Raw genomic sequence first — 18,233 nt, 5'->3', positions numbered from 1 at the left:
ACCAGCCAGCATATCAGTAATAACTTGAATTGTATGCAAATATGATCCAGTATCTTTCCTTGAATGTCCTATAGTTTATAGAAAAGTCAGTGTGTCTAAAACTGAACTCATTATCTTCGTTCAAAAACCATTTTGTCTTCCTTTTATTGGCATTTTATGTGAATTTCATCAATAGATATCACACCTTTTTCTTTGTGTTCACTTTCTATTTATAATACAAAACTTTTGAGTATTTTATTTCATAAATATACCATAAACCCAAACTGTGGTGAAGAATCAATTCAATTCTGTTTTTCTTCCAGGCATTTAGACTGAGTTTTTCCACACTTTTTTTTTCTTTTTCTTTTTTTTTTTTTTAAGATTTTATTTATTTATTTACTTGAGAGACAGAGATTGCAACTAGTTAGAGAGGCAGGGAGGGAGAGAGAGGAGGAAGCAGGCTCCCTGCTGAACAGAGAGCCCGATGTGGGGCTTGATCCCACGAACCTGGGATCATGACCTGAGCTGAAGGCAAAGGCTTTAACCCACTGAGCAACCCAGTCGCCCTCCACACTTTTTGAAAATAGACCAAGGAGTCGTTCTAATATTTTGATATATAAGCTATGTTAATTATGTGTGTGAAAAATATTTTCTCCCACACTGTAGCTTACATTTTTACTTTTTATTTCAAAGATTTTTATTTATTTATTTATTTATTTTTTGATTTTACAGACAGAGATCACAAGTAGGCAGAGATGCAGGCAGAGAGAGGAGGAAGCAGGCTCCTTGCCTAGCAGAGAGCCTGACACAGGGCTTGATCCCAGGACCCTGAGACCACGACCGAGTCAAAGGCAGAGGCTTTAACCCACTGAGTCACCCAGGTGCTCCTACTTTTTATTTCTTAAGTGTCTTTTGGTAAACAAAATTTCTTATTCTTCTTGGAATTAGATTTATCTATTTTTTTCACAGTTAATGCTTATGTGGGTTTTTTTTTTATTTGTTTATTTACAGCATAACAGTGTTCATTGTTTTGGCATCACACCCAGTGCTCCATGCAGTATGTGCCCTCCCTATTACCCACCACCTGGGCAGAAGCCATTTCTTCATTATTCTCTCTCTCTTTCTACATATAAATATGAAATATATACACATAAGTGCATACACACATAGGTACATATCTGTACATACACAGGAGACATCGATATAGATATACATATAGATAAGAGTTATCCTATTAGTTCTGTTTCTCTGGAGAGCCCTAATACATAAACATAAAGATTCACACACCCCAAACACATAATTTAGTAGAAGGAACATATTGCTAAATTACTAAAAGTAAAATAACATTTAAAGAGAAAATAGTGAAGGTTGATGATAAAAGATTAGATCAAAAATAAATTAAACCAAGAGGTCTTAGAGTAATATTTTTAATATTTTGATTAGTAACATTATTATGTGTTTTATTTATGAAGGGTATCACCACATCAAATTGAGAAACTACCCATGGACATTTTCCAGGTTAACATAGTTAACAAAGAACTTTTGTCAAGAATATTAGAAGGACTCCTGTAATACAGCTGGCTAATAGCAATGGGCAAAACAAGAGATGCCATTTCATAGAAGAGGATACAAATGAAAGCACTATGAAGAGGTAATCTACTTTCATATTTTCATAATCAAGAAAATGGGGGTTGAATGAGTCTACCACAATAAAACATTTTATACCCATTCAATTTGTTGAAACTAAGTGATCTGAAAATACTCAATACTGGGGAGAATGTAAATCAATGAACTCTCTTTTACAACCATTTTGGAAAACCCTGTGTCATTGCCATTGTAACATTGAAATATTTCCTATTCTGTGACTCAAATGTTTCTATATCTAGGTAGATACCTAGAGACATAATCACACATGTATTCATTGTATGTGTTGAATATCTTTTTAACAACACATTTTGTAACAAAAAAATGGAAACTGAATGAAGTGTCATTGGCATCAGAATGAAAAATTACATGGTAGTATATTCACACAATGATCTAGGTATAGCAATGATATATATAACCTGACACCACATGCAAAATATATGGATGGGTTAAGCAGGTTGAATAGGCTCTAGAGATTTGCTGTATAACTTTGTACCTTTAGTCAATATGTACTTAAAATTTTTCAAGGAGAGTAGATCTTGTGTTAAGTATTCTTACCAAAATATAATTTAAAACACACACACAAACATATATATATATATATATATATATATATATATATATATATATGGATCTTTGTGACATAATATCGGACATAAACAAGTAAATATCAAAGATTGTGTAAAATATGAAATTATCTTAATGATGTCCAATAGCTAGCAAGACTAAATAAGGTTGAATCAGATAGATATGGACTCAAATATTACATATAAATCAAGGAAATGATTAACATATAGTTCAGGACAGAAGTTAAATTTTGTATAGGTGGGAGATGGGGGAAAACACAGATTAATATAAACAATTAGTAATGTTGTAGGTCTTGGTTAAATCTTGAGTTCAGAGGTATTCATTACATTATTAAAAATGAATGAATTAATTAACTAGAAAGGTAAAAGATGAAACCTGGTTATGTATAAATGAATGATGACAATGTATCATGAATCAAGGATTAATTTACTTTTTTATGCGTCTGAGATCATTTTTATTAAAGAGTATGTTCACTGATACATTTTCCTAAACTGCTACAAGGCATAGGATATGCATTTTTGCCTCATTAATTGTATTAATATTTATTTTCTCTTAAGACCATGAATTTTCTTCCATATGCTATGCAGTTATCCTTTCTCTTTCAAAATAAACAAATAATTAATAGCTACATTTTAATAAGTAAAAAGACATACCTAGCTCTCAAATATACTTTTTGACATGATCTTCCTTGAAAAGACTATTTATTTTGGTACTTGATTTTTCTTTAATTTTAAATATTATCTTGATGATATTTTTCATATTGTTGTTAATACAAGCTTAAAATGTGAACATTTAATTCTTATAATCAGCATTTTATATAATATTTTTATCATTTTGGGCACCTGGGTGTCTCAGTGGGTTAAAGCCTCTGCCTTCAGCTCAGGTCATGATCCAAGGGTCCTGGGATCAAGCCCCGCATCCGGCTCTCTGCTCAGCAGGGAGTCTGCTTCCTCCTCTCCCTCTGCCTGCCTCTCTGCCTACTTGTGATCTCTGTCTGTCAAATAAATAAATAAAATCTTTAAAAAAAAATTTTATCATTTTAACTCACATATTGTGTCAAAAACACTTTTAAGAAAAAACATAAAATTAGCAATTATCCAGAAAGCCAAGAATTTTTATGCACACATGAAGGTCCTTTAATAGGAAATAAAAGGAATTATAATTTAGCAATGTTAGTATATTTTATCACATGCCTAGAGAATTAAATGCTTTTATTAATAAGCTTGAGATGTATTTATCCCTTTTGGTGTGTGTACAACATTGCTGATAAAATTATCAATCTTTTACCAAAAGGGATAATTGTGAATAACTTTTTGTCATCTTTTAAATATACTGATTTTTTAAAATTTTATTTATTTCTAATACAGAATTTTATTTTTATACTCTTCACAAAAATCACACATATCTAAATCATGAATTTAATATAGTTTTGTTCATATTTGAAGCTTAGACTGATTAAGTCTTCGTTTGTATCAAGTAGAATAATCCATAGAAAAATTTTTAAGCTAGAATTCTAAACTGTATAAGTGAAATGGCAATATTTTTCATGGAAGAGTCTTTATTATCACAAATGGAATCCAAATGAGTGAAAATTACACAAGAATAGTAAAATCTTGACTTCTTTTGTAAGTACTAAAGACTTCTTTGCTTGTGGAAGACCAAAAATGTAATTAACCATATAGAGATTACTGCAAGGGATATACATTTAAATAGCCAGTATCCCGGTATGTAGTCCAGACAAGTAGTTCTTAACGGCCACTAGTCAAAGCAGAATCAAGAACAGAGGGAGAGCTTCTGCATTGCTCAAAAGAAATATTTTGAAAGATCTGCTCTAAAACATTTTGTCTAGATTTTATTGCATTAAGAAGTTTAATCATGCAATTGACATTTTTCTAAAATAAAGATTTTGTAGAAATGGTAAGTGGTCAATTATAACATAGCAATAGATAGAATTTGGTTGAGTTTAGATACCAGTCTGTAGCACTATCTTTTCTCCTGGACAGTTCGGTGTGACCTATCTTCTGATGGACTTTCTATTAGATGCCCAACTCAAATCTTGACCATATCATATGGCAACATGAGTGTTATAATTCTATGTAATATATTGTCATTTTAAATAGTGCTTTCTAATAATTTCATTTTTCACATATTCCAGGGAAAATTCCTACACAAAGTTGAGTGTGTGTGTGTGTGTGTGTGTTGGAATAAGAATTAGTTCAGATAATGGGTTTGCAAGCAATAGAAACTAACCTGACTAATCTGATAAGAAATGGATGCCACATTTAACACAGAAATCAACAGGAGAGAACAACAAGCATCTCTGGGAAAAACAGGAGTCTGGGCACTGCTTGGGAATCTTAAGTAGAAGAAGAATCTCATTTGATTGTTAAACTCTAACTCCTTTGGGTCCCTTTGTGTTTGTCTCTCTACATAAGACTGAAATTATAGAACATGTGGCAAAATAACTTCAGCTTTAGCTGGCTGCTTCTACGGTGTTTGGGACAAGAAGTAAGGCAAAGACAAATCCCTAAGGAAGGGATAATGGAGAGACTGGAATACGATATCTACCGAAAATAAGGCAAAAGGTATTTACCGACAACTTTTTTTTTCATGTTACTGTGTTTGAGCTTATACCTAATATGAGCAAAAACTGATGCAGAATAGTATTTTGAAGATATTTTACACTTCATTGGAATTCATCTAGAGTAAATAATGATGATAATAGTAATAACAATATAAGCTGTGGTATCCCTTCAAAATCTGAAGACTTCTTTATGAAAAAAATTATGAAAATGTTTTACAACGAAGTTCAAAATTTAGCTAACTTATAGCTCTTCAGGTCTTTCATTGATTGATATGATATTACTAAGTCATTACAACTAAAATTAGAGCTTTGAGTAGGCATTCCAGTAGTGTTTTTTGAGTTGTAAGGCACGGAGATCTCTTCTTCTATGCATATTTGTAATCAAATTTCATAGGATAGTCAGTGTCATAGTTGTAGTCTACAGTTAATGAAAATATTCACTGAAATTCAGCTACTTGGTCCCATATGGTCTCATGATTCTCTAGCCAACCTTCACCTAATTGAATGCAGAGCAGTGCTACACTTAAGGATTTTTTTTCTTTTTTTTTTTTTTTTAAAGATTTTATTTATTTATTTGACAGACAGAGATCACAAGTAGTCAGAGAGACAGGCAGAGAGAGAGAGGAGGAAGCAGGCTGTCCACAGAGCAGAGAGCCCGATGCGGGGCTGGATCCCAGACACTGGGATTATGACCTGAGACAAAGGCAGAGGCTTTAACCCACTGAGCCACCCAGGCGCCCTAAGGATTTTTTTTTTTTTTTCAATTCAGATGCTAAACAAGTGATTCTGAAGTTAATAATAATCCAATACTGACAATTATAATGCAGTATAAAGACAATTGAATCATGTGCATGTGATCTGACTTTAAGCAAGCTTATTTTAATGATTATATATAGTAATATATGCTTGTTGCAGCATCTTTACAAAATACTGTCAGGGCATGCAAAAGCATAAGGCAAATCATCCACAAACCCATCAAATTAAGATATATTTAGCATGGGATGAACCAGGAATAAGAAAAAATATGGTTTTGCATCTACAACATAAGCTACTGCTGTCTTAACTATACATATATACATCTATTATGCATAAAATATATCCATTTATATTTTACTCCTTTATAATTATTGTGTTAGTTTCTATGCCCCTAGTTATCTTTCAAATACATATTCATTTTTAAAGGTTTTAGAGTCATACATATAATCTTTTACAACCTGGGTGACTTGGAAAATTTTCCAGGTCTCATGGATTTTTCTATTTCTTCATCTTTAAAATGGGTATGATAATTCCTGACTTTAGATTCTCATAAGGATTATAACTAATATCTACAAAAATATAACACTGTAATTTATACAGAGTGAGCCTTAAATAAATTTTTAAAGAATATTTCTAATTTTATATTTTATATTGTATAAAATTTTATCAAATATGTACTATACTTTCTCAATTCTGTATTTGGACAATTGGTTATCTTCCACTTTTTAAAATGATAAATAATTTACTTATTTTTTATGGAGTGCTGACAGTATTCTGAATCCTTAGAAAAATGTATGTTTTTCTGGGTGGCTCAGTCAATTAAGTGTCTGACTCATGATTTTAGCTCAGGTCATGATTTCAGGGTTGTGAGAACAAGCCCTGTGTCCAGCCCTGCACTGGGCAAGGAGTCTGCTTAGGATTCTCTCCCTCTCCCTTTGCCCCTCCCCTGCCTATCCCTTTCTCTAAAAATAAACCCAATAATATGTTTTGTACCTTACTCGCTCTTAAAATAGACTAATGTTTCCATTACATTAGCAAAAATAATGGAAAATTAAGATTTTTTTTTAAGGATTTTACTTATTTATTTGACAGAGACAGCAAGAGTGGGGACACAAGCTGAGGGAGTGGGAGAGGGAGAAGCAGGCTTCCCTCTGACCAGGGAAACTGACACAGGGCTCTATTCTAGGACCCTGATATTATGACCTGAGCCAAAGGCAGAGGCTTAATGAATGAGCCACCCAAGTGCTCTGAGAATTAAGTTTTAAAAAATGGAAAATATTTTCATACTGCATTCATACTGCATTTCATAATGCATTCATACTGCATTCAAATTCTGAAATTTGAGACAAGATTATTTGATAATTCATATTGTTTCTAAATATATGTCCTTTTTCTTTACTTCATTTCAAATTACAATATAATTAATATTTTATTATTTGGAGAGAATAGCCAAATATTATAATTAAATTCACAAAATGCAGTTTCTCATGTAATAAAGAGAACATCAAATGTGGAACATTTTTTAATGTAAATTATCTGTGATGTAACAGAAAGGACACTGGTACTTTTTTTTGCTGGTCACAGGGCTTCAGAGGGGGCCTGGCAGAGGCTCACATGCCTAGGAGTGCACGGGGAAAAGGAACGGGGGCTGAGGCCAGGCCCGAAAGCTCCTCAGGCCAAACTGGCCGTAAGTAAGTGCAGCTCCCAGAAGGCACTGCCGTGGCGGCCACTCAAACCCGACTTGCTCTTGACGAGGCCACTGATGCTCTTCAACTGCTGATAGCACAGCCAGCATTTGTGGAGACATGTGTGTTTGTATGTGTTATATTCGTATTCATTCTTGGTGTTTTCTGGCCTTCTTGAATTTGTGCAGTTCGCATTTTTCTTTTTTTCTCTGCCTTTTTTTTTTTGTTTTTTTTAATTCTCAGCCATTATCTTTTCAAAATTTGTTCTGCCCATTCTCAGTCTCTTCTTTCTAGAATTTCATCTGTCCTTCTGGGATTCCAAATACAAGTTTCTAGAGCATTAGAATTTATCTCACAGCTTCTCAGTGCACGATCTTTTTTTTTCTTTTTTAATTTTTATTTCTTTTTTCTTTTTTTTTTTTTTTTTTTGGTTTGGATACTGCCTTTATTTTTAAATTCATAAATTCTTTCCTTAGTTGTTTCAGGTCTACTAAATAATACATCAAAGTTATTCTCTGGTAATACATTTTTTTCAGCATTCCAATTGGACCTTTTTTTTTTTTTTTAAGATTTTATTTATTTATATGTCAGAGAGAGAGAGCACAGACAGGCAGAGATAGAGGAAGAAGCAGGTTTCCAGCTGAGCCCATTGTGGGACTAGATACCAGGACCCCGGGGTCATGACCTAAGCCTAAGGCAGACGCTTAACTGACTGAGCTGCCCAGGCATCCCCCAATCTGACATTCTTAAATGTTCCATCTCTCAGGGTGTGTGGGTACCTCAGTCAGTTAAACTTCCTTCTTTCTGCTTGAAAATCACCATCAGTTCATGAGGAGCCTTAAAGATGTTTACATGTAAATCATGATCTTAAATTTTTCTCTGATATTTTCAACATCTGGATTACATGTGGCTTTGGTTCTATGGGTGTTTTGTTCCTCAACAGTGTTCCTAGCTTTTTTTTTTTTTTTTTTTTTTTTAAGATTTTATTTCTTTGACCGACAGAGATCACAAGTAGGCAGAGGCAGGCAGAGAAAGAGGAGGAAGCAGGCTCCCTGCTGAGCAGAGAGCTCTAATGCTAGGCTAGATCCCAAGACCCTGGGATCATGACCTGAGCCAAAGGCAGAAGATTTAAGCCACTGAGCCACCTAGGTGCCTCATGTTTGTAGCTACTGAGTGTGCATGTATTCTTGGTTTTTAATGTTTGTTTGAGAGGCAGACATCCTGTGGAGGGTATTCAAGACAAAGGCAAATTGTGTTTTCCCTGGAAACTGTGGTAACTCTTCTTCTGCTAAGCTTTTACTGTGTGAGAGTCTAACTGTGTTTCAGTTTTCTTGAGGCTGTTGTTATCTTCACTGCGTCTAACCAATCGCAATTTTCGTAGCATTCCCCTGTGCTCAGGGTAAAGACTGGTTTGCCAATGGGTTTTTCTCAGTATCTTCTCCTCTATCAGCTTACACTTTCCTACATATCTCTTCCTTAGAAATGATCTCTTACCATAATCTTGTCCCTCCCCCAATGTTACTTTCTTGCTCTTTATTTTGTGCTTGCTAGTTTTGTGAAGAGTGGTGGGGAGGGATGCTTATTGTTATCCTTTGTACCCTCAGTCTTGAGCAACAGTTAAGACTCCAGAATAAGGGGCTTTTCAGTGATTATATCCCTCCCCCAAGAATGGGAAATGTCTGTATATCTGGATCCATATTGTTCCCTGTTCCCTCCTGAGTTTAGAAGGATGCTCTCTTATTCTCTTCATGGTAGTATTCTCCCTGCTCTATGTGTGGCAGTTTGCTGCTCTCCCACAGCTCCTTAAGTCTTTCATTTCATGGAGGAAAAGGATCAGATAGCGCTTTGCGTTTTTCCTACAGCAGGTGCTGTGCCATCCTGGAGAATGCATCACATTCATTTGTATATAATTCACAAAGGAAAGTGGTTTTTCATTTCTTGTCCCGCCCTTGTTCTTTCTGTTGAAGACTATGAAAAAAAGCCTACAAGTAGATAGAGATCCCCTATGTCTGTGGCTACCTGGGCTTTTATACGTTCATTCTCACATACACTCAACCCTTAGCAATTTGTCCAAAAATTTTAGCAGCATTTCACTTTACTATTTGTATAGCAGTCCTGCCTTCCTTTTGTGCTTTGTCTTGTTTTCTCTTTCTCATCCCAAGCACTTGTTTCTTCTTAGATTTCAGGCTGACTAACTTATCAAACCATGATCACAGTGCATTGATGGAGTAAAGAAAAGTTGTGATATTATAGGTTTTTTTTCTTTCCTGTCAGGGCAGGAGGATGCTCATTTTGGCTGTTTACTTATTAAATTGAAGCTGAAAGTCTTTGTGTATATGTAATAAAATTATGGTCTTGACTATTGTTATTATAGATAAATGAAAATATATTATAAATAAAGAAGTGTATGGTTAATTTTATTCTGCCTATTTCCTTTTTTTTTTTCATTTTATCCTAACACTGAAAACAAAATAAAGGAGTTCAAGTTTTCTTTAGCAAGGCAAAATGGTTTTTTTAAAAAGTATCACAACCTTAATTAAAAACAAGAATAAAATAACATGTGAGTAAATCTGCTGAAGGTGTTAGTAAAATAAAGTCATAGGTCATTTATTGTTCTCTCAACTCATAGGCATTCTTTATTTTATTAAGGAAAATAAATCTGTACATATATTTAATTATCATTGTTAATAAAGTAGTGCATTCGTGTATAAAGTGATAGAAGTTCAGCAACAGTATCTTGAACATAGAATACATGTAATTATGGTCATTGGTATTATATTTTTACTACTGTTAGAATTCTTAACATTATGTAGGTCTTTCAAATAACTATATTTGTAATTTATTTCTGTGCAACAAATGCCACAAAATCAGGGGCTTAAAGCAAACCCCATTTATTTTTATCACAATTTCTGTGGATCATGAAATTGGATCTATATGTATTAGCTGGGTTCTCTGCTCAGGGTCTCACAAGGATGCAGTCAAGGTGTTAGCCAGTCTGCAATCTCATCTGAGGCTCAGGGTCCTCTTCCAAGTTCACTGGTTGTTGACAGAATTAAGTTTCTTGTGGTCATAGGACTGAGATCTCCACTTTCTTTCTATCAACCAAGAGCTATTATCAGCTTCTATAGCCTGCTTCTATCCCTGATTTGTGGCCCTCTGCATAGCACAGCAATTTGTTACTTCAAGGTCAGTAGTGTAATTTCTCTCCTTTCAAGACTTCCAGTCTCTTTTAAGGGGTCACTTTATTAGGTCAAGCCTACCCAAGATACTCCCCTTTTGACTAATTCAAATTCAATCAATTAGGGACTCTAATCATGTCTGAAAAAAAAGTTCTTCTGCATATGAAATAGCAGAATCACAGGAATGGTATTCCATTGTATTCACAAAATCCACTCATATATGCAGGGTTGGGAACCATACAGAGCTCATACAGCAGAGGGAAGGGGAGAGAAACCTTAAGTTTACCTTAAAATGCTGCCTACTACACAATCTTATTTCCCCTGGGATAATAATTAAATAAAAGTTAAAACATTCTTTACAATATATATTCATTACATAAGGATTTTGTTGATGTGGTATTTGTGATTATTCAAATATTTGTTGTCCTTCTCTGGGAAAAGGTAATGAAATATAAACGAGGGGTTCCTGGGTGTCTCAGTAGTTTACACATCCAACTCTTGATTTCAGTTTAGGTCATAATCTCAGGGCGGTGAGATCAAGCCTTGAGTTGGGCTCCATGCTCAGTTGGGGGTCTGCTTGAAATTCTCTCTTTCCCTCTCCCTCTGCCCCTCCCCCTTCCATGCTCGCTCTCTCTTTCTCTTTCTTCCAAATAAATAAATTTGTTTTTCTAAATTAAAGGAAAAAAGAAAAGAAATGTGAGCCAAAGTGACCTGTGCCTCTTCTTTTTTTTTTTTTTTTTTTGGTTAAAATAAAAATCTTTATTTAGGTTTGGTCAGTACAGACAAGATATACCAGAGTCGCAGAGCAATATGCATTAACAGGATACAACAGTGCATGCAAACTGAGTAACTATGCACACAAATTTCTTAAACATTCAGTCACCTAAAGAGAAAATGCACAGGTGTATGGTGGAAAAACTGTATCTAACACTGAAACTACTATAGGACTCCATCAGCAAGACCAACTTTTAGTGATAAAACTACTGTACTGGGCAAACTTGGCAGTCATAAACCCACATCTACTCTAACAAATATGAATGGTGCATAAATATAATAACAGCATGAGTAAGAATGCCCTTGCACAGCACAGGTTCTAGGAAAGACACAGATTCATACAGACATCATTGTGTTATAGATTAAGGAAAGATTTCCATTTATAACTTCACATTAACTCATATAAAAATAACTTGACCCTACACAAAATGTCCTTTTAGCAACATTCAAGGTAATTAACTGTTACAATTTCCAAAGTGGCAGAGGTATTGAAGCAAAGAAGGGGAAGGGGAAAAAAGGGGGCAGGGGGGAGGGGAACCACACTCACAACAAAAGGAAAATTGTGACAAAAAGTATGTGTTAATTTTCTGGACAGCATTCTCTCCCAAATTAAATGACACTGTATAAAAATTTGCTGGAAATGGGGCGCCAGGGTGGTTCAGTGGGTTAAGCCTCTGCCTTCAGCTCAGGTCATGATCCCAGAGTCCTGGGATCGAGCCCGCATCTGGCTTGCTGCTTAGCGGGGAGCCTGCTTCCTCCTCTCTCTCTGCCTGCCTCTCTGCCTACTTGTGATCTCTGTCAGATAAATAAATAAAATCTTTAAAAAAAATTGATGGAAAAAATATTACAAAACTGAACCCTGTACATTTACACTTGAGTCCAAGCCATTCTGAACGTGGCGGGAAACCACAATTCATTACCTTTCCCACTCACTGTTTTATCCTCTTGAGGGTCATGATTGGAGTCTGTGTCATTTGAGTGGTGTGTGAGAGAGTTTTCACTGCCTGTGGGAGAGTCTACACTTTCATACCCGCACTGAGCTGATTTACGTAACTACTACCTCCTCTGCCAGTTCTTTCCTCTGAGCTGTTGGAGGCTTTATTACCATTCCCTGGAGAAGAAGGAAAGTCATCTTTGCCTAGCAACCAAGGAGCAAGAGATGAAAGAGTGTGCTACTCAAATGCAGTACCTCAAGCAAGTCCAGCAGCCTCGTGTTGCCCAACTGAGATCAACAATGGTAGACCCAGCGATCAACTTGATTTTCCTAAAAATTAAAGGTGAACTGGAACAGACTAAAGACAAACTGGAACAAGCCCAAATGAACTGAGTGCCTGGAAGTTTACGCCTGATAGTTAAACAAATCATACTCCCCAGTCAAGACTTCCCTGACAGTCCCACTACAAGAAAGCTGTGGTGGGACAGCCAAGTACTCGTTTCCACACCAAAACTCTGACTTTTTGAGCCAAAAAAGCCACATTCTTATATTATCCAGCTTGTAATGGTTAATATAAAACTTACCAGATGAACCTTGTGTTTCAGCTTTTTTCTCTTCCCCCTCCCCTTGCTTCAGAGGCCTGATGGCGTCGGACTACTCCGGAAAATTCCCTGTGCCTCTTCTTAATAGACTGTTAGAGTCACCATGGAGTTCACCATTATTTTTCCCTAGGGTCAGCTTCAGCAGAAAAATTGCTTATATTTTTAGGCTGCTTTATAGTTATTGTTGCAACTTATATTTCTTTTTATAGATGTTTGCATGCATTCTCTAATAGTGATTATTCTGTACCTTAGTATATCATTCTAATTAATCAATCATTGTTCTGTAGTCTGTATTTGAGATATTTGTTCAAGAATGAATAGAATACATAGGTGCCCTTCCTTCCGAGTGTTTGAATATATGAGAATTGCTTTCTATACATTCACACATAGTCATAGTATGTCTGAGTATATCATTTGGTATATTGCTTTGTATAATGATTTGAGAACAAAGTACATGATATATTTTCATCTTCTGATTTTGGCATGACATTAAGAATATTTTTGTTTTGTTTTTTTTCCTTTGGTGGACAAAACGTTCATCTTTGCTTTCTGGTTATATGTTTGTTTCTGTATTATAAAACAAAGCAAAACAAAATCCTCAGACTGCATATAATAGACATTGTGTATATACCCTCATACACATTTCTATGGTCCTCCCAATTATAAAAGATCTAGACTGATCCAGGTTAACCATGACAACCTCTGGGTTTAATTTCTTACTGTGTCATGTTCACCTGATGACAAAAATTGACTCAGTAAATTATGTGAGATCTTTTAGTTTTCTCCCTCCACTCCTAAGTCTTACCCATGATGAGAGTTAACTGGTATCAGTTTCAATATCAGTTTTAGTTCCTAGTTTTGGCATTAAAAAATACCCCTAATGCGTAAATTACCAAACATCAAAAGTTTTTAAAATGAATATCTGAGGCTTCAATAAATTAAAGTTACTCTCTAGAGACATAAAACTAGAAAAAGAGGTGTATATATTTATGCTGGAGCAGTTTGCTAGTCTGATGTTGAAATTAGTCCTTAGAATTCTAAACCTAAACCTAGAAATTGTGATCCACGTTTATATAACCCATATGGGTCAGAAAATTTCCAGTCAAAAACTACCACAGTATGTGGTCCTAGGCCAGTGAAATGGATGGAATGTAGGCAGTAGCAAAGGCAAACTGGCCCTGGAGGGCCTGTTTTCCCACAGATAAGATTAATTCATAACCTGAAATTATAAAACATAACAAAAATAACAGATCTACAGTGAAAGAAAATCAGTAAACACAACAAAGAGTAGTATTAGATCTTTTGAGCTTCCCATAATACAAATGTTGAATTAAGATTCAGGAATAAATATGTTTGATATTTAACTCAGTTAACATATTGTTTACAAGACAGAAAATGTCTGTATTTGACAATGACCAATAGGGCCACCTTTTCTTTGGCAAATGTTTTATTGGGTGAGAATAGTGATGTATAAGACCTTTTTATATAACTGTGCCTTAAGAGCTTCACAGCTAAGTCCTTGGATCCTATCTTTGCTGCATTGTAATTATAGACATACCAGGCAAAATATAGTCACATTTAGATTACTTAATTCTAAATATAGTGGGAAAATACTTTTTAAAGATTTTATTTATTTATTTATTTATTTATCAGCGAGAGAGAGAGAGAGAGAGAGAGAGCGAGAGAGATGGATCACAATTAGGCAGAGCATCAGGCAGAGAGGAGGGGCAAGCTCCCTGCTGAGCAGAGAGCCTAATGTGGGGCTCGATCCCAGGACCCTGAGATCATGACCTAAGACAAAGGCAGAGGCTTAACCCACTGAGCCACCAAGACACCCCTGAAATATATTTTTTTTAAATATCATAGCATACAACTCAAAATGGCCCCGTTAAGGTGGGCATACATCTTAGTTTGCCTGGAAAATCCAAATTTCAGCCTTGTCTCTCAATAAAATTAATAGTAGCAATACTCTATTCATAAAACTTTCCCAGTTTTGAGTGATATAGTTATATGGCTACCATTTTTAAATGATAATGGGAATATGAGAATATATTCACCATTCAGTTGAAAAAGTCTAGAAGCAAGGTGAGTTTCAGGTAATGATGGCCTGGAACCAGCTCCCATCAAATAGCAAGAGCCATTTATTAGCATCTCTTTCCAACTTAAGGACCATTAAGATGATGTCTTGAAATTAGCCCCGAAGAGACTATTCACACTTTGGATAATGGCAAAAAGGTAGTTGGTGTGTTTTGCTTCCATGTTTGTTTTGTTTTCCTCCTTTAAGACCAATATACCACTGACTTCTTAAATGCTTTTTGTTTGTTGTTTGTTTGTTTGTTTTTGTTGTTGTTTTGCTTTTTGTTACTTTTTGCTTTACAAAATGCTTTTTGTTTGTTTGTCGGGGCCTCTGCTTTCTTTTATTTTATTCTCTTATATTTCTTCTAATTTTTAGCCTCATTCTCAGACTGTCTTTCCTTATGGGGCAAAATGGCTGTAGCTTTTCTGGACCTGCACTCCTCAGATATATCTTGTGTTTTATCTACATTCTCAAACTCTTCTTACCTCTCTTCTGAAGTTTCCCTTATGTTCTTTCATGTCCATATCTGTGGGCTTTGGGAACCCAAGGGCACATCTCAAGTACTACACACTGGTTGTTAAGAGATCCCTGACTGTTCAAGAATGTGAACTGGTGATTTATTTTTTTTCAGGTCTGAATTATTCTCTTCAGGCATAGTTGTATTGCCATTTCTGCTCCACTTGTTTCTACTGCTTCCTTGCGTATCTAATTTATTTAGCAGTCTAAACTTTGAGGGATATAAACTTGAAGCAGTTTTATATTTCTCCAATGACTGATTATAAGCATGCTCTCCAGAATGTTAATCACTGACCCGTAGAGCAATTTTTGCCAGATGACATACTTCTTGATTACATTTAGTGACAAAATATCCATTCACTTTAAAATGAGAAATTTATGTCTTATTCAAAATTAATCCTTCTCTTCTCCTCCTCCCAAGCCCAGCTTTTTGTGTAATCCTGGGATTTTGGAGTTACAAATGGGTATCGTTTCTACCCTTTCAATCCTTCTTGTAGTCCAGTTTCTTTGAGACTGTGATGGAGGTGTGTAAGGGCTGCTTTATGAATACTTCTTTCCCCTCTTTTCTTAAGGTCTTAAGCATAAGAGAAAATTCTGTTTTACTTCCTGTTCAATGGTTTTTGTTATATCCTTGAACATTATTCTTGTATCTCTAACCAACACTGATCGCCAATTAATATCTTCTGAGCATTAGGCATTTAAATTCTACCTCTCTCATGTGACACCAGAGGGTGACTTAACTATAATTTCCTGAAAAAGAAAATTCAGGCCCAATTGCATCACCTATTCTTCCCTTTCACCCACCAGGCCATCTTCTTGAATTGGGTAACCAGTTAGAACAATTCAGTTAGGCTCTGTCCTGCAGTATCTTTAGATCCAAGGGGGAAATGATAGGTCTTTGTTGTGGCAAACAATACAAAACAAAACACAGAATATTTTAATGCTAGTCATTCTCTTTATCCTTCTGTCTCTCTTCAGTTGTCTTTCCAAACTTTTAGAGTCATAGGACAGATAATCAATGCTATTGGGTACGCAGACTTACAATTGTGAAATGAATTGTCAGGCTTTCATTCAACTTTTATCTCTTTAAAAGATTCTTTTGGAAAGTAGTCAGCCACACTTGACTCACAGTTGTATTTGAAAAGTAAGCTCCCTTTATAGAAAACACAATGTCTCCAACTAGGCCAATGACACAATTCCAAATACACCTCTTCACTGCTCTGTATTGCAGTGTCGTGTATATATAGAAGATGGTGGTGATGTCATGCAAAGTAAATGAAAAACGAATTGAGATAGAGACCCTAACAATGTTCTTTATAGGTGATTCTTAGTGACTCATTGGTGGCTTTTTCAGAGATAAAGGGTAAATAATGAGATTTTATCTTCAGCTTTAGATCCTCATTGCCAATTTCAGGATAATAGGAACAATTTTGTATAGTAATTTATTACAATTGTGAACTCATATACTGTAGTTTATATTTCTAGCTTATACCCTCAACAGTTTTCATTCTGTTTCATCTTCTCCACATCATTGCCTCTTTTTTAAGATTTATAAAGCAGTACAAAAATGTGTTTTCCATATCCCTGATATTTTACACCATCAATTCTATTCTGAATAGTAAGATTTCAGTTCTCTAATCATTTATCTTTTCTTGATCTATTATTTAATTATGGTCCTTTTTAAAATTTCAACTCATCATCTTCTCACATGCATATTTCTTTATAATTTTTAATAGGAGATTAATGAAAAATATATCATATGTTTTGAAGGGGGAAGATATTCACATGGTAAAAAATTAGGAAGTACGGATAAAGATAGTGAAAACTTTTCCTCTCACCAGTGTTTCTTTCTTTCTTTTAGGTTTTATTTATTTATTTGACAGGGGGAGACACAGTGAGAGAAACACAAGTGGGAGAGTGGAACACGGAGAAGCAGGCTTCCTATTGAGCAGGGAGCCTAATGCAGGGCTCAATCCCAGGACCCTGGGACCATGACCTGAGCCGAAGGCAGATGCTTAATGCCTGAGCCATGCAGGCACCCCTCACCACTGTTCTGTCACTGAATTCCTCTCTTTATATTTTTTAATATAAAAAGGAAAATTATAATAAGATATTTTATATGAAAATGAAAATTATATATATAATATAAATATGAAACATTTTATATAAAAAGGAAATATATATTTTATATAAAAAAGGAAAATTATAATAAATTGAATCAACTCCAAATTTATAGACATCAGAGTATATACATTTGTTATCTTAATATAAGACTAAGTCATCTTTAATTGGTGTTGTGTATATATGGTTTATAATTCTTATGTTTTATAACTGATAATTTGACAATATGATATACCAAAATTCATTTCTGTACATGTTAATTCAATGATATATATCTATACACATGCACACTATATTCAGCAACAAACAGAACCCTTAGTATTTTTGAATATTTATAAAATCTATATGATAGAGAAAAAAATTAAGAAAATGAGATGTAAGACCCATGCATAAATATATTCCTCCCCCTTATTATAAGTCATTTAAAAAGTCTTAAACAAATATAAATGAATAGGAAGATGTTTCTAAGAAAATTAATGTCATTATTATATTAGTTTTTCTAAAATTGATCTGTAGATAAATAAAATTTCAAACAAAATCACAAAAATTGAGGGAAAGATAAGAAGATCATTCTAAATTTATTATGAAGAGCAAAGACTAAGATACCCCAAGAAACTGAGGTGACAAGAATAATATACTGGGGGTATCTCTGGGGTAATGTTATATTGCTTGGCCTGGGTTCTAAATGTACGTATGTTAAATATATTATTGTGCTTTAAGTCTTTCAGGTGTTTGCCAAGGTTTCTTTGTAGTTCAGTACTGTTTAAATGTGTTTTTCTCATTTACAGCTGAAA

This window comes from Meles meles, chromosome 2, assembly GCF_922984935.1.
Source record: "Meles meles chromosome 2, mMelMel3.1 paternal haplotype, whole genome shotgun sequence".
Lineage (NCBI taxonomy): Eukaryota > Metazoa > Chordata > Mammalia > Carnivora > Mustelidae > Meles > Meles meles.
Note: the sequence above shows the minus strand (reverse complement) of the source record.